A 24,767-nucleotide genomic window follows, 5' to 3' on the forward strand; every position below is an offset into this window, starting at 1 on the left:
TATTTAGGGCCCCTTTAAGACGAGGATAGCCCGATGCCTAATCACCTTGCTTGAGCCGTGAAGCTCCCGTATCGAGGCAGGATAGGGGTTTGCACAGCGTGAGGCAACTCACGCAATCCGCTTCGTGCAGAACAAGCGAAGAATATAAGCCACACTTCCGAAGAACTGCGGGTGCTGTAGGGTTGTCAACGCTTCCGTACGTCTCTGCAATAGCTATGCCCGCCAAACAATCCCAGCTGTGGGAAGGCGCAGTGGAAGGGTAGGAGGGGAAGAGGGGAGGGGGGGGGACTGATAGTGGGGAGGAGATGGGAAGGGGAGGGGAGGTCGATGAGGGGGAGGGGGAGGTAAGTAATGAACGAAACGGGGCCGACTCTGCTGAAAAGCGAGCCGCCCCCTTTGCGGACACGTGACCCGGACCTCGCGAATGCGCCGCACGAGAGACCAAACTCACTTAGGTCGTGTAATACATAAAGCGTGCGGTGGGTGCACGCCGGCCCGCCTCTGCGCAGCCCTGGCTTCCTCTTTAATGCAGCACGGGGAAGCGGCTGCACCGGCGCTGCGGAATAAACGGCCATATCGGCGAAGATAAGGGCAGCGAAACGAACGAACGCGGAGCGGAATAAAATAGTGCAACGAGAAAGGAAGTGTTGTAGACCCCTCCCCGCGTTTATCGCGGTTGCCCGTATAACTCCGCCCTTCCTTGACCGCTGCGGGCGGGAGCTCGCGTGTGCACCTTCGACCAAAACGGAATGCTGATCGCGAACGTTGTCCTTTGGCGCGCTCTGTTTTGTCCGGAGAGGGGGGGAGTTCCTTATCCTCGTCGTATCTCCGGGACGCTAGCAGCGCGACGCGGAAAGAAGGGCAAGGTTTCGAGGGAGGGACGAATCCATCAAACGATCGGGGCGAGTCTCAAAGAGAGAGAGAGAGAGGGCAGTGTAATGTAATAGGAGAGGGCGACGTTTTTTATCAACGAGCACACCGGCTAGGGCGATTTGTTAATTCGCCCATGCATGAGTTCGTGCACGCCGATGACGCTCGACCGACCTCGTTCGTTGGCCCGAGGCTCCGAGCAGGCTCAGACCCATCTCGGGGTTATTTATTTTTCCCGCGTCGGGGTGCGTGGGTTGCTTGAGCGGCTCGGCTATTGGCTTGGCTAAGCTCGATTGAGCAATTTCAGCGACGAGGTGAGTATGTCGACGAAGTAGAAGAGCGTGGCAAGGCGACCAAGGAGTAATGCCGAGAAGAAAGATTTCGCCACGTTGCAATTGAGATATCTCCGACAAAAGAAAGAAAAAAAAAACACGTCGTAGCTGGAAGATTGTCTGAACAGGTTGCTTACACTGCAGACACATCACTCCGTGTCGTCTACTTTAAAACAAGTTGTAGGATAAAAGATAAAACCCGATTGAGTGTTCGTAGTCGAAACCGCGTGTATGTTGCGAGCGGGCTTGTCGCAAAACTAGTTTATCAAAGTTATTCTTCACGCACAGCCTCTCTTAATTTTCTTATACTGCAAGGCTTGTGCCACGATAACATGGTTGAGTTGATCTCATTTCGGCTAGACAAACCCTCTGCAAACTCAATCTTGAAACAAACGGCTAAACATGGGGCCCACGCCGAAAGCTGCGAGTTTCCAAGCCTATTCTGAAGAATATTTCATGCCTTCTGCTGGCTGATTTTGGTGGATGGTGGTGGTGGTGGTGGTGGTGATGTTTATTGACGGGTGGACCTAGCCTTGCGTGGTATGCCGGCAATTGCTCACCCGATCAGCACCTTTTAACCGCTATGCGCGGGAATTCACCATGACTCGATGAGGCTTGTGACACGTAAAAATTGCAGGATCAAACGAAAGGTGTCCCTCCTCGTGATCCAATGGCCTTCCGGGAAAATTAAATAGTTCAAAGAGGCATGCGGAGCGGCCATCCTTCGCATGCGGAGGAGCGGTTAGCTTGATTTTGGTGGATAATTAGAAGTCAAACTGCATTTTTGTGAACCAAGCAACGTTGTACTCGCTAAATGGGTCAGAGATGTAAGGCTACAATTGTAACCTTTGCGCAATATTACGATATATGCTATAATACTAAAATTCTAATATTATATTAGTACTATTCTAATAAAGAGCGGAAACTTGGCGTCTTACTAAACAACTTGAAAGCAAACTTAGGTCGGCTCAGCGGGTCATGGAAAGAAGAATGATAAGAGTAACGTTAAGGGAAAGCAAACGAGCTTCTTGGATCAGAGAACAAACGAGAGTAGAAGGTATCAAGTTCAAATAAAGACAAAGAAATGGACTTGGGCTGGCTGCGTAGGCGAAATGACAGCCGGTGGACAATTAGGGTAACAGAGTGGGTCCAAAAGATGGGTCTAGAAGAAGAAGAAGGCCAATAACTCGATGGAGGGATGAAATAAGGAATTTCAGAGCTAAAGAATGGACTCGAGCGGCGCGGGACAGACAGGAGTTGTTGGAGGTCGATGGGAGAGGCATTCGTCCTGCAGTGCAACTAAGTAGGCTGCTGATGATGCTGATGCTGAATACTATAATACTGTAATGTTATACGTCGTATATGAACCTTTGCCATAATATTAAGAGAACGTTGACAGGAAACGGGGTGTGAAGCTTGTCTACCCGCCTCAGCCAGTTTTTGTGTCTTTCTTTCCGCTCTCTGAAAAAAAGCTGATCATTGCCCTCCAAGGGAGGAAGAACGGCTTGTGAAGAGGGAATGTCATCTGAGGGACAAGAGTGTATTATTGTGCAGTCTCTCGTGAGCCCTCACGAAGAGCGGGATCGCCGACGAGGCGTGGGATTGCCCACGGCTGCGTGTTATGAGAGTAATCATGCATGCGCACGTGGCAGCGTATGCCACTCGTGATTATACCCGCCGCGGTGGCTCAGTGGCTGAGGCGTTGTGCTGCTGAGCACGAGGACGCCGGTTCGATTCCCGGCCGCGGCGGCTGCTTTTCTGATGGGGGCGAAAAGCAAAAAAGCCGTGTGTACGAGGTTTCAGCGCACGTTAGAGATCACCAGCCCCCCCCCCTACGGCGCGCCTGAGCCCCCCACTACGGCGCGCCTCATCGCCTGCGTTGCGTCGGCGAGTTAAACCCTACAATCAATCAATCACTCATGATTATGCTCACGATTCCGTACGCTGGGATCGCGAGTGCGAATTTATACAGCTCGTGATTCCGCGCCCTCGCATTATATAATATTGGGTCATCCCTCGTCATAACGATGACAGTGATTCGCAACGTATACGAACCGCTAATTTTTACCCATTTAGAGACGTGCATGCTACATACTCCGGGATAAAATTCCCCCGCATAGGCAATTTTTATGAAGGAAACATTCTTGGAGACACCTAAGGCCGCTTATGTGCGGGAGTGCGTAAGTATTCCGCTTTACCGTATTGGCACGATTCAACCTGCCCCGATTGTAACGTGCACGTAAGTTTACTCCTGAAAACGTGAAAAAATAATTTAATCTGGCAAATAATTTTAAAATAACTGTTTTCAACCGCTGGCTACGGCATATACACCAAGGAATGTGTACGCCAAAATTTACTCACGTGGCGTTGACGGATCGTCTCGGATTGGATCCAGTTGGATTTTGGGAGGCGTTAGTGCCTATGGCGATGCCGCAGGACGCTTTGAAGCGAATTTCAGTTTTGTGTCGATTGTGACGCGCATACTAATTACTTTTAGCGAAAAAAGGTGCGCGTTAGAATCGTTCAAGTACGGTATTTAAAGCTATGCGATTTTTAATGTTTAATGGTAGGTCTGTCGCGATTGTGTGATCTTCTGCTGAGGCAATGTCATTGTTAGCAGAGAGATATATGTCTGGCATGCAGTCTTCCCATCGCAGTGGTTGCAATAATGTCGGCTGCTGGTGGTTTTAGAGTATATATACTATATCTAGCACAAGTCTCTTTGGTCGCCGCGCAGCATATCAGTGTTCCTGTTTTCACGTATTCTTCTTATTCATATTTCCGAGGGCGATCACGATTCACAACTTCCACTTAATGAGACGCCTTAGAATCCACCACAGCACAAACAGCAGAAACGTTACCAGTGGTGGGAAAGTGTCTTGTCGTTAACTTTCGTCAAGATCGTTGTCCCAACGCGTCGTTCTCTTCTTCCCTCTGTAGTATGACGCAGAGGCTTGAACCATCGCCCTAGTTACTCCTTCATATGCGCTGTAGCGGAAACATGCTTTGTTGCTGCTGTAATTAGCAGGCTCAAATTTCCCCTGTAGGCCTGTGTCCCTCCGGGGATGCGATTGTGTACTCTCAACCCACTTCCACGATCCTTTTCGCTAGACGTCGTTTTCTTCTTGTTTTTTGCTTTTCTTATTTTTCTTTAAGGGAATATTTCGGGTGTTTCACCCGACAAAGCTACACTTACCATACGAGGTGCACGCTGAAGTGAAGGGCCACGGATTAATTTAAACTACCCGGATACTTTTAACATGCGCCGAAATATCTAAGCACGGGCGTTTTCGTTTTTCGCCTCCGTCAGAAAAACGGCCACCGCGGCCGGGATCCAAAACGCGTCCTTGGGCTTAGCAGCACCCACTAAGGAACCGCGGCGGGTGCATTGTTTTGGAAATGCCTACAGCATGGATTGGAAGACGGCGAACTGTTTCCTGAAACGTTGTTTGGTTTTCGAACGAAATTGTCCACGAAGTATATTCTGCTACACATAAGAGCGTACCTCGGAAGAGCTGAAACTTGGACTTGTTGGTACGTAACTTCAGAAGAAACCGCGAGAGTTTGTCGCCTCCTCTTCCCGTCCCGTCTGATAGGCTGTCGCTTTTCTTTTAAATGGATACGTAACCAAGAAAGCGTCCCCGCTCAGGATAAAGGCAATCCTGGCATTAGGTTTGAACGGGGCCTTTGATAATGCAGCCCGTTATACTATCATTGCAAATATAAATAAGGGAAACAAATTGTGGTGTACTAACCTACAACTACGACGGGTACTTTCTCACCAATTAACCGAACCGTCACAATAGTAATCGTGGATCTCCGCGCAGACACTGCCGTTAAACCTTGATATAGCGAAGTTGACAAAAATTCGCAATTTTTCGTTACATCCAGGTTTTCGTTACATACATGTTTCGAGTTAAGGCTTGCGTGAATGAAGCAAAAACGAAAACAGACTGCTAGACATCAGTGACGGTGAACTCACCATTCAAGAATTTATTTCAGAGTGAAAAACTGCGTGCTTTGCGCCTGCTGCTTTCCCGCGAGCTTAATCACTACACGGCATCCAAAGGAGTAAGGTCACTTACCACCGCATGCGCAAACGTAACGGAAGTATCCTTTTTGCCTTTTGACACTTTTCGGTGCGTTAACGAGTTTCAAGGACCAAACGTATGCTGAAAGGGCACCCTTTTGCGAAATTGAGGCTGTTTTGCGCACTCAAAATTGTTGAGAGGTTGCTAGCTGGGATACTTTACCGGGCGGCGACGTTCCTCTTTATCGCTGGCAGAGACGGCCTTTAAAATTTCGAGCTTGTCTTGACAAGATAACAATTTTTGTTTTCTGACAGAAGAACCGATACTGTAGGCAGCAGCGGCGACGTGCAACTACACGCCGACAGGCAGGCCTATACCCTTAACCGACATAGCTCTCACTCATGAAAAAGCACGTTTGCGATGCGGGCGAAATTCACTATATTGCTGCATTTAGCCTATTCTACAGAAAAATGGCAAAAAAACAATGACTCAGGACCATCGCAACGCCTTCAATACACACAGTTCGCAAACACATGGGCTTCAATGGGGGCGGCAGTGGGGAATTGAAAAACTTCGTTAAATCCAGGAATTAGTTACATAGAAGTTCGTTACATCCAGGTTTAACTGTATAAATACCTAGAGCAAAGACCCCGCAAGGAACCGTGCTCTCTCCAATCCTCGTTAATACAGCAATGATGAATGTTCCATCCAGGCTGCACGAGATTGAAGGCATCCGTTATGCGAAGTACGCCGACGATACGGCGATTCGTACCAACACGGGATTGAATGGCGACACACCAGAGTAAATTTTGACGTGCAATAGACACTGCACTATCACACAAGAGAGTGGGCTTCAATACGCACCTGGGAAATAAGAACATTTTCTGGTTGAACTGCGGCAACGCGGGGCCACAAATAAGCAACTCTGGATCATACTCAGTCTGGAGGGGCAAGAGAACCACACTGTCGAGCGAGCACACATTTTTGGAATGCATATACTTCAAAAGGAGGAAAATAGGTACACAGTTCAGCTATCGGCACAGTCATCAGCCCAGATTATGATAGTTATCGGCCGAATAACGAATAAACACCACGGACTCAAGGAGCCAGACGTGACGAGGATTTATCAGGCTCTAATAATCAGCCGGATCGTCTACGTGACTCCACATCTCCGGCACGTAAAGTGGGGAATGAGAAGTTGCAGACCGTCCTCCGCGGGGCTCACCAACAAGCTCCCGGCTTTCCGCCCACTACAGCAACTGTCAAAGTCCTCTTCTTAGACGTCTACAACGCGGTAAAGGAGCATATCGGACCACGCCTTATAAAACAGAAGGAGCGTATCACATTCACCCCCGCCGGGAGATGCGTACTGCGGCGTCCGGGGTATACTGCACGAACGTCGGAGGGGACACTATGAGGACGGAGATAATACAGTAGCCGAACAATTTTGCGGACCTGGAGGGGAACGAAAAATAGTCCGAATAAAGGAGCAGTCCTAAAAATCCGCGAGTCACAAAAACGAACTTTATTTCAATTAAATAGGAGTGAAAAAGTCGCGAATGGTTCCATGCCTTAAAATCCCCCTTGGTGTAAAAACGTCGGCTTGCACCTCTGCAAGCGTCACGTAAACATGGGACAACAACGCTTTGGCGTTGTTGTACAATGTTGTTGTCCAAAGCTTCCGCGGCAGACTACATGCATAATTATGGCCTCCAACATCTTTTACCCCGGCGCGAGTCAAGCCAATCCCCATCCAATCCGAAGGTAGCAAGGTGGCTTAGGATTCAAAATGGCGTCATCCTGGAGTCGCACCGCGGCTTTGTCGTGGAAAATTTTGTCCGGAAAACCGAAATTTTGGCTTTATCCGGAACACCTTCCCCGAGCCGAATAATAAGGACTCCCAGACACGACTCTCTTCGTGGCAATCGGCGAGCGAGTACATGTCTCCCCGGCGTTACTGGAGAATTATTACCGGGAGCCTGTATATGGCTGCAGTAGAGCGCCATTGTTCAGCACCAGCGACTGGCCTGAAAAGCCTTTCATTATTTGCATTAATCTTTAACTAGAGAAGGAGCGGCATCCTGTCATCACTTCCAAACCAACGCATTCCCGCACCGGAGGCTCCACGACATGAAACCTGCCATTCATCCTTCGAACAAATGTCCTTCCTGCCCAATAGAGTATGCCTCCCTTTACATTGTTACGTGGGACTGCCCTGACATCCCAAACGTTGTACGAACGCCCAGCCCAACCCTTGGGGAGTGGATATGCCCAGCTTGGAGCAGGAAGATCAACGGCACCTGTACGACGCTCCAGGAGGGCAGCCAGGGATACTGGAAACCTGTAAAAGCGGTACCTCGCCTCCTCAAGAAGAAGAAGCCATTTTAATGCGTAGCGTTCTCTACCAAGCCGAGGATTGTGCACAATAATGCACAGTTGGCGCAAGTAACACATTTAGTCATTATAACAGCGTAAATGAATATCGTTCGTAGGAATGCGCTGGGTATACCACGAAACGGTCTGGAAAGGACACGTACACTTTACGTAAAGACTGCGCACTGACAAGTGTTTATTAAAAATAAGGTGAAAACATACATATCCAAGAAAAGCAAAGAAAATATTACAACAAAACGAAATGCCAAAGGAGGGAAAGGGGAAGAGGCGATTAATAGGTCTGAAAGACCTTTCCGGTGCATTCATGATGATTGTTCCAAAATAGCACCTCACATTTGGTGAGCGTGATAGAAGGGGAGCTAACCCATTCTCCCTCGCGCCCGGACAACATTGAAAAGGATTCGGAAACCTGCCGTCTGAGTGTATCTATCAGTGACCTTAAAAGAATGGTGGTTTTGTCGAAGAGGGCTTCGCAAATGAAGGTCGAACGGTATCTTGAAAAATAAAAAAAAATGAAGAAAGTAGGAACACGTTAAAATTTTACAGAAATCAACAAACAAAATAAAAAATGCATCTTAAACATCTTCTACAAACAAAGACGACTGTAATAAAAAGCACGGTAATGAACGTTGAGATTACAAAAAAAAAACAACTGAAAACAGACCAATTGTGCACTGTGCCTTGAATCTGCGTAAAAATGCATAGCTGGCAAAGTTAGGGCAGTTAATTGCTACAATGGCGTAAACGCACTTCATTAGTGAAACGAAATAAGGGAAAACATTAAAACAATAAATAAATCTAGCTATTAATGTAGACGGTTGTTGTGGGAGGCCAGAGAGACGAGACCAGCCCGGTCGAGAACAGAAGTGGAACTATTTATTTAGTGAAGAAGGTTTTGGTGGGCCTACATAGATGGCGCTGGCAGGATCCCTCTGGATAAATTATGGGACTTCCAGCAGATGGTAGAATACGGAGAGGAGCGAGATTTGGTTGGTACACACACATCCAACAACAGCCAAATATGGTTATAAAAAATATGCGCAATGAAGACAAGCTGCGTAAGAATGATTTCAGCAGCCTTTTCTAATTTTCCATTTTTCCATTTTCTCCTCCTCTTCTCTTTTGTTTCCCACCCCCACCGCTTTGTAGTAAGTATTCGCTATTGGCGTAAGCTGCTTTGCTACTTCTGTACTTATCATGCTCAAATTCTTATCATGCTACTTTTGTAAGCTGCGTAAGTTGCTTTGGCGTAACCTGCTTTGCTACTTCTGTACTTATCATGCTCAAATTTTTAAGTGCGAATGCACTTCTTAAGCGACCCTGAACCTGCGTCCATTGGCGATGTCCGCATAATATACCCACGAGGGGGATTGGCCAGGAATCTCCTCGTCTTCCTTGGCAACGGGGGGAGATGGGCGCGCGCTGCCTGGCCGCTGACATGGCACATACCCACGTGGGGGATTGGCCAGGAATCGGGCGTGAGAAGGGCTAATGCACCCGCTTAAAGGAGTACTGACACGAAATTTCAAAGCTGAGATCCGCTCTAGCAATCAAGTACAACGACAACACAAATAGGTGTCTGTGAATAAATGCATCTTTCTTTCTTTGTAGTTGTGTGTGTGTGTGATCTCTCTTTCGCGAACATTACCGAACCGCGCAAATTCAACTCGTGCATTCGCACTTTCACATTCTTCCCCTCGGGGAAATGCGGGGAATTTTTTTATCATGCTACTTCTGTACTCGTGTAGGCCTGAGTGCAATTAATTCATTTGGGATGTTTTGCAGCAAATGTACTCAACCAGGGTTGCCAAATCCTTGTATGGTAAGCCTGAGTACCTCTCTTTAATACAAGTCTCTCAGTCAAAGGCCACGAGGCACTAACTACATCTACCTTTAGTTCGCTGGCCTCAAGGATCGGCCATGATGCAGCGGCTGTGTGTTGAACTCGCATCCCGGAGTAGGTCTCTCCAATTTTAAACCCAAGTACACCTAATTTTTTTCTTTACTTTTAGTCTGTCTCCTCTGTGCACCACCGACACCTCTGGAGCAATCGCTGCGTCACGCCGATGCTATATTTTAGATGCGACTGCATCTCATTCACTCGCCTTGTCCCTCCATACGGCGTTGTTGTTGTCCGTCCACACCCCTCCCCCATTCTCCTCACCGCGCGAGCTGCGCTCTCCGCCGCTCACCCCCTCTCCTCTCCGATAGCGAACACTCTCTCGCGAGGGGCATTGCATTGGATTGGATTGGATTGGCTTGGCTTGGCCTGGATTGGATGGGATTGGATTGGATTGGATTTGGGTTGGATTGGATTAAAGTGGATTGTGTTGGATTGTGTTTCGTCATAGCCGCGCCACGTTGCGTCATAGCCGCGGCAGGGGGTTCACGGCACGTTTCACGCGATGGGAGAATCAACCTGACGGAAACAACAACGTGAACCCCCTATGCGTCGCATCTACACAGGGGTTCCCGCGAGGGGAGGTGGGAGAAGTTTTTGTTTGATTCCATTTTTAATGATTAACCGTTTATTCACCGTGATTGACTTTCAAGCCGCGTGCCACAGTTTCCTGTCCGGCGGGGGAAGGGGGGGGGGGGGCGGCACCAACGATACTACGGGTACTTCACCACTACCATCCACCTCACCGAGTGGCCATCGCGTGGACACCTGCCCATGCCTCTGTAACGGGCAACGACTTCGCCCACCAACAGGAAATTTCGTCCACAGCTAGGTGCCTTGCGAAATACAATTATGGATTGCGCTCACAGCCCAGCCCTAACATCCCTCTCCACTCGTTCCTTCCCTGAGCTGTGGGAGACACTGTTGACCAACTGTCAACTGGAGGACCAGAATCTCCCGGTGACACGGGCCTAGACGACTCGGGTTACACATGGATTTCCGGGCTAGGGTTCCACTCTCACTTTCAAGCTCAGTATTAAAATGTTTTCTGTATCTGCCATAGGCGCCGCACGCATATTGTTGAGCCACGCGGCAGGCTGCATCCTCTCCATTTCATCCAGCCGCCGTGCACAGCTTCTTGAATTCGTGTAGCCGGACTGCAGCGACTGACTGATGTGCCCGGACTGACAGCCCTCTCTCTTATTCTCTATCCTGTCTTTATATATTTCTCTCTGTCTGTCTGTCTGTCTGTCTGTCTGTCTGTCTGTCTGTCTGTCTGTCTGTCTGTCTGTCTGTCTGTCTGTCTGTCTGTCTGTCTGTACTTTATTCTTTCCCTCCCCTTCTGCTTCCCTTCCCCCGCACTGGGTTCTATGCAGGCGAACTTCCTGCAGAGCTCAAAATATCCCCAGTACACTTCCTTTCCGTTTCCTTTCCCATAAACCACAACCCCCCCCCACCTAGCTGAGCGCATGAAGCCCGACTGTGCACTCTTAATCTGGTTCCATTTAAGTTCCAGTTAAACGGGGCGATCCACATATTTTTATCTGGATCTAAACGAAGAATAAATGGAACGAGAGATATAAGTGGATCTTATCTGGAACTGTGCATTTGTTTTCTTTAGGTTTGTGGTTATTATGTGGAACGGAATAAATGAGGGGATGCGCTGTCGGCCGTTCCAGTTACTGTTCCACTTATGTCCCAGTAAAAATTTTGGACAGTGCTTTTGTATATTTTTTGCTGGTGTCTTGTTCCACATAACTTGTGCGCTGCAGTGAAGTATGCACTGAATCGTGCATTAACTGGAACAATGAACCACATATATATTTGACGCGCTCTGGTGCACAAGCGCACGCACAAGCACTTGCACGCACACGCCCACAGACATAGATACAGACACGAACGCACACCCGCGCACCCACACATACACACACATGCATGCAGTCACACAAGCACACACGCACGCACCACATAAAATTTAATAAACTTCGTCGATATCTATGGAATTATCTTAGAGCAGTTTACTTATATAAGACGGCTAAGACGTACTTTTAGTGACGTTATTTGACAGAAAAAATAATGTCCACTGCTATAACAACACCGTACAAAGCATGAAAGGTGCGAGAAAAGGGTATCGTAGCGAAAATAGAAATTCCACGAACCCCTCTCAGGTTGTCTGCGGCGCTCAAACCGCTTTAGTGAATATCATCTTTTGCTAATTGCAGACGCGCAGTACGTCTGAAATCACCAATGACTTGAATTTGAGAAGGACCAGATGTCCTCAGGTTCTCCTTCTGCGTTTGGGACAGAGCCGCGGTAGTGCCGAAGAATTCATTGGGCTTTTGTGGATACCTCATAAAGAAATATATATACTTGTTGAGACTATTGCATGTTCTGCATTTGGTTCACAAAGCGTCGCAGAAACACAGTTTTTTGCTCAATGCTCAGCCATCAGCTCGCTGTGTTGTAGTACGTGCACAATTTTAAGTGCTTTACAGGAACGTATAAATGGCTACAATCTGCTGTAAAATAGGTACTTAGTCCACGTTATTTATGCCCTGATGCGGTATATACATAGTGTTAACCGAGTGTGCCGCATTTCACACTGCACGCAGCATGTCAGGCATGCAGTTATATATGCTGGGATGTTCGTTAGCATTTTTCGTCTCGTACATGCTATTAAGGGTGACTCACCTGATCCAATTCATATGGGACTCACTAATTCATGACGCAAATTTATGAGACTTACTAATTCAAAAGCACCATGTACCGATGGAAGAAGTTTTACAAATTCACAGAAACGACACTAACGACCCGGTTTGCTTCTTCTAGAAATACAGTAGACCCTCGTTAAGACGAACTGGGTTAAAACGAACACTGATTAAGAACCACAACATTTTTCTCTTGTAACGTCCACAATGCAATACACCTCCGCTTAAGACGAATTTCGGATAATACGAATACATTTTTACGGTCCCATCGGGTTCGTCTTAACGGGAGTCAGCTGTATATCATTTCTTTGCAGAGATAAAAAATAACAAGAAACGCATTTTGGTTTATCCAGTCTTCACTGGAAGGCGCTAGCGGTCATGCAAGAGTTTTATTTCTTTGTTTCAGTAGAGAAGCGATACTGAAGCGACATATATTAAAATAAGCAAACTAAGCCGTTGTGAACCTCGGTATGTATTTTTAAAACTATTCGTATTGGTGCACGATGGTTTTTAAGTCCGTTGGTCATGACGTAGTAAGTCCGATAGGAATGCTAACAGGTGCGTCCCTTTTAATTTCCACAAGCAAAAACAAAAGCCTCTTTGCAGGGAGCGGTTAACTGGGTGAACGGAACTAAACTTGGACAACTAAATATACCACGTGATACCTGCATTATTTTGCATGTATTAATGCTGAAATGACATTGTAATTCCTAATTATACTGTGCAGTAACGGCAAAAATGCGCTGAATTAACTTGCTGTTGTTGTGTCTTGTCATAGTAATTGAAGTTCATTGAATGATCCGCCTTCTCTACCTGCTTCCCCAGTTGCTGTTTTCCTGTAGTATTGGTGTTCAGGAGGGAAAAGGGCTGGGTAACGGGCCGATGTATTATTACTGGGTAATTAGCTGTAAGTAGCTCTATATAACGTGGGTATCTAAGAGCGTCGCAGTATATTTTATTGACTACGGAAAGGCTTGTTGTCGAGAAAAGCAGTTAATGAAGCCACGCCCTTTTGCGTTCATTGTAAATAGTAACGCAGAAATTGTCATCCAAAGTTAAGCTCGGATATCGCACGCACTCACGGCCCTCCGCGAGAAAAAACTTTAGCCAGTATTAACGCGCTAACGCGGCTATTATCTGAGCTTTGTTTCGACCTCAGCGGGCGTAAACGTCCGCGTAGACGCATATGCCCGTTTTCCGAATCAAATAAAAGCCATCACGTGTGCCGAGTTTGTATGAGCTCTTATGGGGGCGCATCGCCAAAGCCTCCGCGAGAACGAAAGTTTGCCGAAGCCATGAGGAAAAGACCGCCACTCCAGTAGCGCATTCCATGCGCATGCGTCAGCAGCAGCACGGCAGAGCTGTTTTTGCGTTGATTCACGGTACAGTGGGGCTGCAACGGGTACGACGACGACGGATGAAAATCGGGACTGCGTCAACACTTTAAATGACAGCAGCGCTCCCATCTTCCAGGATGCCCTCCGCTAATTTTATGGTCTTCCGCATGCAGCGCCACCAGTGGCATTCCCAAGCGGGTTTCTCAATTGCTCGCGCGATGCGCCTGATATTTACTAAAGAAATTCTCGGTCACGCTGGCGACAACCGTTAAAGCAGTTTGATTGGGTTGATTGCGGCGTGCAACTGCGAATTTTTCATATCCCCGGGCTGTATTTTCTGTTCGACGAAGTGGAGTTTTGCCAGGAGGCGCAAAAAAGGTCAGTGCTGCTTATTTATGTGCTGGTAACGGTTGTTGTTCAGTGACATCCTTGTTAACTGCGTTCGATAAACATACCGCTTCTCTGCCCGTTATTCGCGTGTGTCGTCCATGCTTCATGGTCGCGGCGTGCAACATATTGTGTTGGAGAAACGTTTGCAGCCGTAATTTATTAAAACTTCCGTGTTCGTGGGTCAGAGTCGGCTGGAAATTTCTTACTGCGTACGTTAGCCATTGCTATAAGGAAGTTGCTGGTTTGCGCGTTTCATGATTGGATTTTCCCTTACTGTGTGGTTTTGCTTAGTTGTATATTGACGGTTGCTGTGTATCTCTGCGGTAGCGAATCTTCTCGGGTTAGTCGCTCGCGATAATCGCGCGTGCACACGTGTACAACTTCCAAGCAAGTTTTTCGGAGCGTCCGTCCTTAGATTTATTGGTATTTTTAAAACTTGCGTGGTAATTGCGGCGTTGTGTTAGTCTGCTGAGTAGAATTCATTTACTGTGCTTACCAGACCGGGAGTCTTCGACCTTGCCCGTTGCGCGCAAGGTAGACGCTATTTCGAGTTGTGTTGATGTGCTTTCAAGGCGTCATCTTACGTTTATCGGTTCCATGATTCCTTGTTTCATGTTTATGTTCCATGTTTCTTCCAATTCCTTTTACCAATTGAGATGATCTATTTTAAATAACATTGCCTGAAGTGTAGAGAAAGGGTAGGGACAGTTGTTGTCTTAGCAGTACCGCAGTACCAAACGTTTCTTTTGTGAAGAAATGTGGAAACACGCAGCGGGTGTATAGAAAGTGTGCTGCCGTTTCTATGCTGTTAATGTCAGTGGTAACTTGAGACTTCAGGATAATTATTTAATATCCATAATTAGTGGTTGCTACTTCACTAACCGCGTTAGAAATAAGCCACTCTTGCATTTTTATGCCGTCAATGTCGGTGGTAACCGGAGAGTCGAAATAATTTTCGACAAAGCTCAGGTGATAAGTTCTTGCATCACTATGTGCACCCAACCCCAACATTAACCCATTTCTGTGCTTCCTTGAACTTAGAAAATATACAGCGAAAGCAGATTGCTACATTCTGTATTCGATCTGTATAACCTGTCCAGATGGCTGACTGGTGGCTGACTGACTGTCCAGATAGCTGACTGTGAAGACAGTTGTCTCTACACTGGTAGTTGGCGACAATTGTTTTCCTTTGTCTGAAGAACAGAAATTAAAACGAATTATTTCCATTCCTTACATATACCTCTGATATCATGGCTGTGGCATTCACTGTGGCTGAAGACATCTTCGGCACGCCGAGGCGTCGTCGGGACAAGTGTGGCAGATTATGAATGCATTGTGGAAGTCATAAAGCCACGAAAGAGTGCCTCTTGAGTGTTGCGTATTATACAGACGTTCACCACTCCGCATGGAGCAATGACAGGTGAGCCTAAAATGTTCAAATATTTTTATATTTAAAATTGTTTCGCCTGAAAACGTTACCAGGGCTCGTGCTGCAAAATAAATTTTAGCACAACTAATCAGGCATTGTACGAGATCTTGTAGTACTCCCTTCTTAGAGGGAAGCGTAAATTTATGCTTCGATATTTTTATACTGTATTTATTCTCTAGGAAATAGGGCGGACCGGGACATAAAACAATGGAACAAGGAATGCATACTGCCATTTTCCTGGTTCTTGAAGGCGTGTGTTCACCGTTCTTGAAGGCGTGTGTTCACAAAAAGGAAACACATGAAAGCCGTTGTACGGGATGAAATCATTGCATTCTACAAGTAAGTACGCACTCCCAGTTCTGGAACTTTGATAGTCCCTTTTTAGGTAGTTGCAGTATACGTAATGGCTTCGGAACACCATTTCAGTGACTACTTGACCTGTAGGTGTAAACGACTTGACCTGTAGGTGAAAGAGCTTTTGGGAACACGTTGGCAAAACTTTCCTGGAAATGCACTCCGAGGAGGCCCTGCCAGGAACGCCTGCATCTTAATTTTAGTTGGGTAAGTTGGCATTTTATTTTTGTGGGACCCAATTTATGGTAGTGTTTATTGAAGCTGGCATTTTATTTTTGCGGGACTGAATTTGTGGTAGTTTTCTTTGTAGCAAAATCTTACTGTTAAAAATAAATCGTGAACTCCAATATTGGGAAATACCTTCACATTCAGCCTGTTTCGGATGCTGCAACATGTGGACAAAAAAACTATTATTTTGCATTCAAGTTTTGCAACCATTTTGCTTTCAGATTGAGAGTTGCTGCTGTGATAATACGGCACCACGGCCACACCCAGTGCGGTTGCTTTCCAGAATTAGAGAACGGCCATTGACAGTCTGTGCTAATATTTTTTGTAAATTGTTAGCAGCATTCCCAGAAAAGAAACCAAGAAATCGCTGATATTTCAATCAATTTCTGTGTTATAAAAGGGGTATCGTAAGCAACTCACTCATTCAAAAGCCATCGTCTAACAAAATTTTCTTCTTCCTTCCTTAAAGGTACATTACGTGGTCCAGTTATTCTCGAGGTCCAGTTATTTTGAGAGAAGAAAATGGCAGCGTAAATATTGTCTGCAAGAAACACGTCATGGATTTTCCGCCTGTGTTGTCACATCAAGATGTGGTCATCCTCCTCGCCGTATATTTCATCTTAATCTCCTGAAGCTTATGCGACATTGGAGAGTTCTTGGGACTTTTGCGGAGAGTTCTTGGCCATTTAACAGTGGCCTGGTGTCATTTAAGTTGAAAGCTCTGTTGAAAGACTTGATGTGGTCACTCTACTTGGTGTTTTAAATTATTGTTAGACGTTGAAGCCTATTCGGAAAGATATGTCGTGGTTCAAATGATTGGTAGATGCAAGCGGCATGTCAATTGCAAAAGCGAAGTCGTGCTTTCCTTTGCAATTTTTTATTATTGGCACAAAGCGCAGGCTGCCTTTGCAGCTACTCTGTTACTCTGGTAATGTAGTTAATGGCACTGCACTGTAATGTTTTTATTATTCAAGTGCAGCTCGAATTTTTTTCCATGGCAGTGCTGCTGTTGATGGATGCAAACGTGAGAGTAATTATTTACACAGACGGTTTGGGGCTTTAATAATCAATTTTTGTACGGTATCTTAGCTGACACCTAAGCCCTAGAAGAATGCGAAATATACATATTTGGCTTGAAAAAGTTGTTTACTTTGGACTAAGTTGCATTTCTTGCTTGTTAGATGCAGTGCTTTGGTCACAAGCATACTGTCGTCATGATAGTAGGGTTTGTATAGCACGCAACTGTGAATTTTACCTCAGATAAATGTCCCGGCTGGAAAAATGCTTCCATGTTCGCTTGGTAAAATTGGTTACCTGTATGTTTCAACGCTACCTGGCTTGGTTATTTGGGATGTCTGAATTGTTCTTGAAGGAATTAATAACGTCTTTAGAGTTAGGCTGCTTGTTAAATTTTAAAATGCGTAACATGCTCCGAGCTATCTGGTTTGTAAAATTTTGTAATATTCACACTGGGTGCCATGAGCTTTTTTTGGATAAGTTATTTTAAATAGCTACATTTTGTCGGGGAAGCAACGCGACTTCAGTGAAAGGCTTTTTCAGGGCGCGTATATAATCGGTTTTGGCTACAGTTAGCTTGATATTGATATATGGTGTATGTTTTAGTTGTGCAATGCTTCCGGTAAGTTTTTCTGTGAAAATGTTATATTGTTAGTATTGGCTCCGGTGTTCTTTTCCTACACTCTTGCAGGTCTTATGATAATCCAACCGTGTATGGCTTGTATTTTTGGCTTTTCCCTACAATTTAATAGCAAACTGCATATTTTGGAACCGGGATGCGTAAACATGGTATGGCAAGCGCTGTGGGTACTTTCGCATTTGCGGTACCTGATTTCATGTGATAAAACAGCATATTTTATGCTCACTGTTGTGTAATGCTTTTTGAGTTAGTGCGAGGGTAGATGTACAAGTCTGTTTGTGACGCGGTTGCGCTTGAAGCCATCTTTATTACCCATGTTTTTTAGCAAAAAAGAATGGCAAATATTAGCGAAAATAGGAAAATGCCACTTAGATCGTTTTTGGCACTTGATATCGCTTTTGTATTTGATCCTGTACGCTGGTGATTTTCTGCCCAAGTGGAAACAGATATGTCTCCGTATCTCAAATGTACGCAATAATACGAGAGAATAAAATTTGCTTAGTGTTTTGAAAAGCATTGTATCAGTGCTAATAGTTGGTTTGGTATGTATTTTAATGCCAGTCTTGTTTCTTTTACATGCAGCCAAAACCCAGAACAGGATGCGGCGGATGAAGCCAAAGTCTCTGTGTGCCGCTCCAGGTATCTCAGACCAACTTTTATATAGAAATGTGCTCCGATAGGCAACTGTTGGGAACTGTCAGGGAACACACTGCTGCGGCGGTTTCTGTTTTCCAATTGTTGGTATCACTGTGGGCCATATGTCAAGGCTGCGTTAGAATGGTGCTTGCGGTTTCCTTCTGATACCAATGCATCCGCCAGCCTGGCAAATGACCTCAGTTTATACCAACAGGAAAGCAGATATATTGGAAAAGTGGAGTCCCATAGACAGCTTCTCAACGTCTATCGGAATACCGTTTTATATAAACAGCTGGTCTGAAGGTACCTGGAACGGCGCACCGGATAAATCCATAATCATTTTACGTGGATCAGTGTTCCAGTAACTTACACTACCCGTTTATTTGGAACAGTGATCCGTATACTTTTATTTGGAACGCCGATCCAGATAATTTAGCTGCAAAAATATGTGGTGCACTGTTCCACTTACATTTTCAGGGTATGTGGAACACGGTTGCAAATATATAAGTGGAACTTTTTTGCAAAAAAGTTCCAGTTACTAAGTGGATCTTATGTGGATCCAGATTAAGAGTGTGCGCACGTCCGGAGCGCGCGTTGAGGAGGAGGAGGAGGAGGAGGAGGAGGAGGAGTGAAACTTTATTTTTGATCAGAATAAAAGAGAGTTAGGGCCTGTGGCCCTCCGCACAGGTGCAGTCCCTATTCCGGGACCCCATTGGTCAAGGCCGCCACCCTCGCCCGTCGAACTAGAGCCCTTTGAGACTCCAGCCCCGAGCAATTGAGCAGGGCTGCCTCCCATGCCTCTCTGGTAGGGGAAGGGTTGGGGGATAACGCAGGGTTGTGCTGGCATGCCCACACCATGTGGAAGGTGTCGGACACCTTCCCACAGTGCAGACACCGCCCATCTGTTTTAGGGTTAGGGTCGAAATGCTTTGCGACTGCAGGGCACATAAATGTGTTCGTCTGCAGGCGCCGCAGTATTCGCTCATCGGCCTTGCTCAGACCCTTTGCAGGGGCTGGGTAAAGCCGGCGGTTATCGCAGTAATGTTTTACGATTTCTCTAAACCGCAGAAGTGGTTTGCTAATCTCCGAGCCGGGAGAGCATGGGTGAGGCGCCCGGTGGGTAAGGTAAGCGCTCGGGCAGCCGCGTGCGCGGCCTCGTTACCTCTCAGACCCTGATGCCCCGGAGACCACACAATTTCTTTAAGAGCGTGGTCTACGATCCGCACCACTCGTTTTAAAATTCTGTAGGCCAAGGGTGGTACCGTGCCCGCTAAATAGCTTTCACAGGCTCGGCGAGAGTCCGTGATTATTGTCCTTGACTTCGGGTCCGAGGCGGCGAGCGCTATGGCAATCGCCTCGGCTTGCGTGGAGTTAGGAGCCCGGTAGGAGAGCCCATCGACTTGCTGGTCCCTGTGAATTACAGCGGCAGTGAAGAACCCTAGAGGCGATGGTCCTGCCACATCAACGTAGAACACACCTCGCCCATTTCCGTATTTCCTTTCCAGGGTCTTAGCGCGTGCTTCCCTCCTGGAGCTACTACCGCCAGTACGTTGATTTGCGCGTGCCTGTACCAAAATACACGTAGAAAAACGTAGCTGCAGGAGCCCTTAAAGAGGGATACACCTACCGTACGTTCAAACTGCAGTCGGGATCGGGCGTTCATGGCCCACTGCTCCGGGGAAAGTGGACGAGGAATGAACTGTCTGAATCTGAGCTCCAAGCAACACAGACAGCTAAGCTCTGTGAGCACATGGCTTCTGGACAGCTCAGTGATGCACAAAATGAAAATACGAGAGAAGCTAACGTAACTGACTGGCCTAGTTGGTATTCCATTATGTACAGTTCAGCACAAAAATAGACACGGACTAGAAAATGACACAACACAAGAGCGCTTGAGCACTCTTGTGTTGTGTTTTTTCTATAGATATAGTACCTGTCTATTTTTGCGCTGAACTGTGCATGAGGGAAGCTAGCTGGGACTAGATCTACCTTTCTATAGATATAGTAGCTGTCCATTCAAGCTCTTCGAGAGCTCTCCATTCAAACTTTTATGTAATGACCACTTGGAAATGCTCTGATGCAGTTACAGAGGCGTGCGCCTCGTAGGGTATATGAATTGTTAAGAACTGACCAATGACTCACGCTGTCGAAGGCCTTATGTAGGCCCAGTCCTACGATTGTTGTAGTCTGGATGCGGCTTGAATTTTGACACCCTTCCACGGACATGCGGAGCCTGGGGTCCTTAGAGCGAGCTTAAGCCTGACATCGTAACCAGGCAAGACGGTTCAGACTTGAATTTGCCGCCGCATTGTGCGAGAGAATTAGGGTGAAGATTCGTAATACAGTTAGGGAGCTTGGCAGGTTTTCGAATACGGGCGATGACGGCGTTCTTCCATTTTTGAGGAAGTACGCCGGATCCATCTCGTAGGGAAGAAAACAAGATCATGCGACGAGCGAAGCCGCAGAAGCTGAAACCAGTGGAACCGAATGAAGAGCTGAAACTTTCACTTCACGCCTTTTGTTTATATCGGGGCAACGGAAACACTCGTAACAAAATGTGATAGGCAATTGCGACTAGGGTGGGGAACGTTTTTAGGCGGTGCGCTGCTAACTAGTAAGACGAGAAACAAGTCATGCGGAGCCAGCAAGCAGCAACAAGCTGCAGCGAATAATTAAAGCTGCTGTGGTTTCACAATGGCGCGTAGAGCCACAATTTATCACATGAAAGGAGAGCACCACGCATATGTGTATATTTCCGCAAAGAGAGACATTTACATACACGTATCCCTTACGTTCGCACCATTTGCAATCATCTTCTGAATGTATTTAACCAATACAGTAACCCGCCGCGGTGGCTCAGTGGCTAAGGTGTTGCGCTGCTGAGCATGAGGTCACGGGTTCGATTCCCAGCCGCGGTGACCACTTTTCTGATGGAGGCGAAAAGCAAAAACACCCGTGTGTACGAGATTTCGGCGCACGGGAAAGATCCCCAGGCGGGCGAAATTAATCCGGAGCCCTCCACTAAGGCACGCCTCATCGCCTGCGTTGCGTCGGCGCGTTAAACCCAACAATCAATTAAATAAATCCACAAATACAGTAGAACCTCGTTAATTCGAAGTCGCATAATTCGAACACGGATAATTCGAACTGGTCTATTGGTCCCGGCAAAGTGACGTGTATTTGAATGGGGGAAAACTCTGGCTAATGTGAACTTGAAACACGTGCCACGGTTAATTCGAGCAATATTACCCGTCTGTACAGAATACGTTCAGCGAAATTCGAAGCCGAAGGCCAAAGTTCAACACGCCGCTAGCCTCCGCAGCTTCCCAAACCCGTAACCGCGTGCTTGCCCTGCGTACACTGAAGCAGCTGGCATAAACCACGCGACCTTTGCACTATGGATCGCAGTCTGGAAGTGCGCGCCAGCTTCTTCGGGTCCGCATCTCGAACTAACAGTGGCGTATGCCGTACTTTCGCATCACGTAATTATTGAAAGTGCACTCCGAAGGACGTGCAATACCATATACATAATCGCGCATGCGTTTCTTATACTGGTAGCGTGCGCTGTACCGACAATTAAAGGGACCCTCGCTAGTTCGAACTCCGGGTAATTCGAACAGATTTTCTATCTCCTCGGAGTTCGAATTAACCAGGTTCGATTGTAGATGGTTTTGTATGCGAAACATGTCTTGCAGTCCCTGGAATGTTTTTTTGGCGTCGCCTTTCGAAGCCGTCGGCAGCTCCCGTGGCAAAAAAAAAAAAATTCAGGGACGCTTGCACTCAAGCGCAAGACTTGAATGGCGAAGCTGTTGTAAGTGAGCATTGCCGGACACATAGTTCAGTTTCAGTGTTATTGTTTGTTTGCATATTTGTGGTGCTAGTAATCATCGTCAAATGCATCGAAGAGGTCGTCATCATCTATGCGACGAGTGGTGGACGCAAAGTCATTCTCAGCATTGTAGACTCTCACCAGCTCAGCTGGCGAAGCTTGCACTAAGTCGCGAAAGGCTTGAACCATAGAAAAACTGCAGGATTTTCTTACACGTGGGCACTGAAGGACGTATCACCACGCATTTGTACAAGTTTGAAATTGTTCATTTACATGTACCGTCGTTGCTTCGCACTGTGCTAATAGTAGTCATCGTCACATGCATCGACATCGTCGTGTTCCTCATGCCAATCATTACATGCGCGGTAGCGCTTTACTATAGGGCTGGAGGGTTTTTTCTTTCTTTTTTGCTGAAGCAATTGCCCGAGCCAGGGACACAGCGGTCACCGCGAGGCACGCGCTCACCAGCGCGCGGCATTTTCTTGGTATTTTTTCTCTGCAGCGGCGAACTTACGGCTTGTGCAACATCTCCGCGGTTAAACAAATAGAGTTTATTCGTGTACGATCTTTACAGCGTGATGTTTAACCACGTGCACGGTATTTCGTGCTCTTTCAGTAATTAAAGATACCCGGGGCTCTTTAACATGAGTTTAAATATTGTTACTGTTTAAATATTGTTATTGATACGTGAAAATGAAAGTGTATTTAACACACTGTGTTGTCCATAGCACGAACACTGTGTTGTCCATAGCACGAACGTCTTCTTCTACCTCCAATGACCCCTCGAAGGCCCAACGTGCCTAGCGTCTTCTTCTTTTCAAATGAGCCTGAGCACATGCCCGCTATGTTTGGGAATATGCACTACCTACCCATTCTTTGGCTGCGGACACACTGTAACAATATCGACACATGGAGGACTTCGTCCTTCGTCTCCATCAGAAATGCGGCCGCCGGGAGTGGCGATCAAACCCCCGCCGCTGTGCATGGTCGCCAGCTAATGGCCTATCCGGCTGGTCCCTTACTTTCTAGTGGTGAAACCTTTTAAAAAGAATTGTGAAATGCAACAAGTCGGCACATGCCCCAGCGCACTGCAGCAATGTTGCATCGTGATTGTCCCTCGACAGATGAAGCGAGGGAAAGATGAAGTCGATGTTTCCTGTTGTCTGCAGGCTGTCGAGCAGGTGAAATTTATTTTGCTCATCATTGCACTCTGCTTGAGGGACCAGCGGGAGCATACCGTTGAAATATTGGTGCGCGCCCCTCTTCCCATGTTACGAAGACATAACCACGGATGTCCAAGTTCACGAATTGTCTTCGAATGCTTACTGGCTCTAAGCTGTACCGTTTCTTTTATTATTAATGAAGGGAAGGTTTGGCCTTACACTTTTAGTTTTGTTTTCGCATTTTCAAGCCTATTATGTACACAGTTTAGGTACCGTTTTCATTATTCTTGTTCTTTTTTTGTTTTTCTTGCGTTTTGTATTCTTGAATTTTTTTATTTTGTTTTCATTGATTTTTTGGGGGGATGGTTAGCCTCCGTCAGGTGTTCAAAAAACTTTTGCTTTCCAAATTTCTGCAATCTGTTTCTATTGTTTAATGTCTAATGACCACGAAGAGAGTGTTTATAGCGTTGTGATTGATATGCAAAAGAAAATGGCGTGGGAGTTAACAACGTTCACAAGGCGTTCAATGGAAAGGCCCCAAATAATCACAAATAACCAATAACGGATGGTAGATCCGTTTTTTCATGAACCGGCAGCCGTCATTTCTTTTTGTGGTTCAGTTCTGGTTGGGGCTCAGCGTGCACACACAAAAAATATAGCAATTCAGGTTCGGGTGGAGTTCCTGAAAAATATGTTTCTCGGTTTTCGGTTTGGTTGGGGTATATAAATATACTCGGTGTTTGTGTGGCCCGCGTGTGAACGATATTAAGATACCTACAAATCATAACTGCGGTCGAACCCAGGGTACCAGAAGTCGCTTATAATATTGAAAACTCCAATGACCCAATGACTTTTGCTGAACGCTAATTTGGGCAGCCCGTGACCCTACGCGAAATAACCAGCAGCGTGCGACTAGTGATGTCACTGCAACTAATAAGGTTACTTCCGTCGGGACAAGGTGCGCGGAAGCGGAAAACAAGTTCAACTCATCCAGGCGGAGCACAAACAGACAAACCAGCATGATGCCCGGCAGGGTATTCACACCCTCACTCTTTACAACCTTCCACTACTCAGGCCGAGGACGCCGCTCCATAGGCAGGCAGCCACTGGCTGCGGGCCTCCCCGGAGGAGCCAATAGTTGGGTTCGCCAAGTCGCTTCGAGAGCCAATACAATCCGGACGGGCGTGCACTAAGACGAAGGACGTTAAAACAAGCGTGATTATGGTTGTCTCATCGTCATTACCATTCGGTAGGGTGCAGATAACGAATGAACGAAGGGGGGAGTTTATTGTCAAGAAAAAAAAAAGAAAGGAAAGTACACCATCAGGCGTAATCTGTCACACCTAGGGGTGGACATCGGAACACCTGCTGATGTGGTGACTTTGAAGGGGGGAGGGGATTTCATTTCATTTCTCTTTTATTGTACCTTCAAGGCAGCCCGCAGGCGTTACAGAAGGGAGTGGAGTTAATACATAATGCAAACACAGGAAAGGATATCAAAAACAGGAA

The 24,767-nt window shown here is 46.6% G+C and overlaps 1 protein-coding gene and 1 long non-coding RNA gene across 3 annotated transcripts in view; one reads left to right on the forward strand and one right to left on the reverse strand.

Annotated features, from left to right (window-relative positions):
* Nucleotides 1-24,767, reverse strand: part of LOC144152624 (uncharacterized) — a 324,401-nt gene that overhangs the window by 209,536 nt on the left and 90,098 nt on the right. The gene's annotated exons all lie outside the window — the stretch shown is intronic.
* LOC144151900 (uncharacterized) lies at nucleotides 13,447-18,103 on the forward strand. 2 transcript variants are annotated; one of them, XR_013318998.1, is made up of 5 exons: nucleotides 13,447-13,950; nucleotides 15,063-15,382; nucleotides 15,571-15,730; nucleotides 15,818-15,952; nucleotides 16,443-18,103. It is a non-coding gene; the product is annotated as an uncharacterized LOC144151900 (long non-coding RNA). The 2 variants fall into 2 exon arrangements; XR_013318999.1 differs by having other exon boundaries at nucleotides 13,449-13,950; nucleotides 15,241-15,382.

Source organism: Haemaphysalis longicornis, unplaced genomic scaffold, assembly GCF_048455015.1.
Source record: "Haemaphysalis longicornis isolate Haplotype H1 unplaced genomic scaffold, Haemaphysalis longicornis Haplotype H1 scaffold_9, whole genome shotgun sequence".
Taxonomy (NCBI): domain Eukaryota; kingdom Metazoa; phylum Arthropoda; class Arachnida; order Ixodida; family Ixodidae; genus Haemaphysalis; species Haemaphysalis longicornis.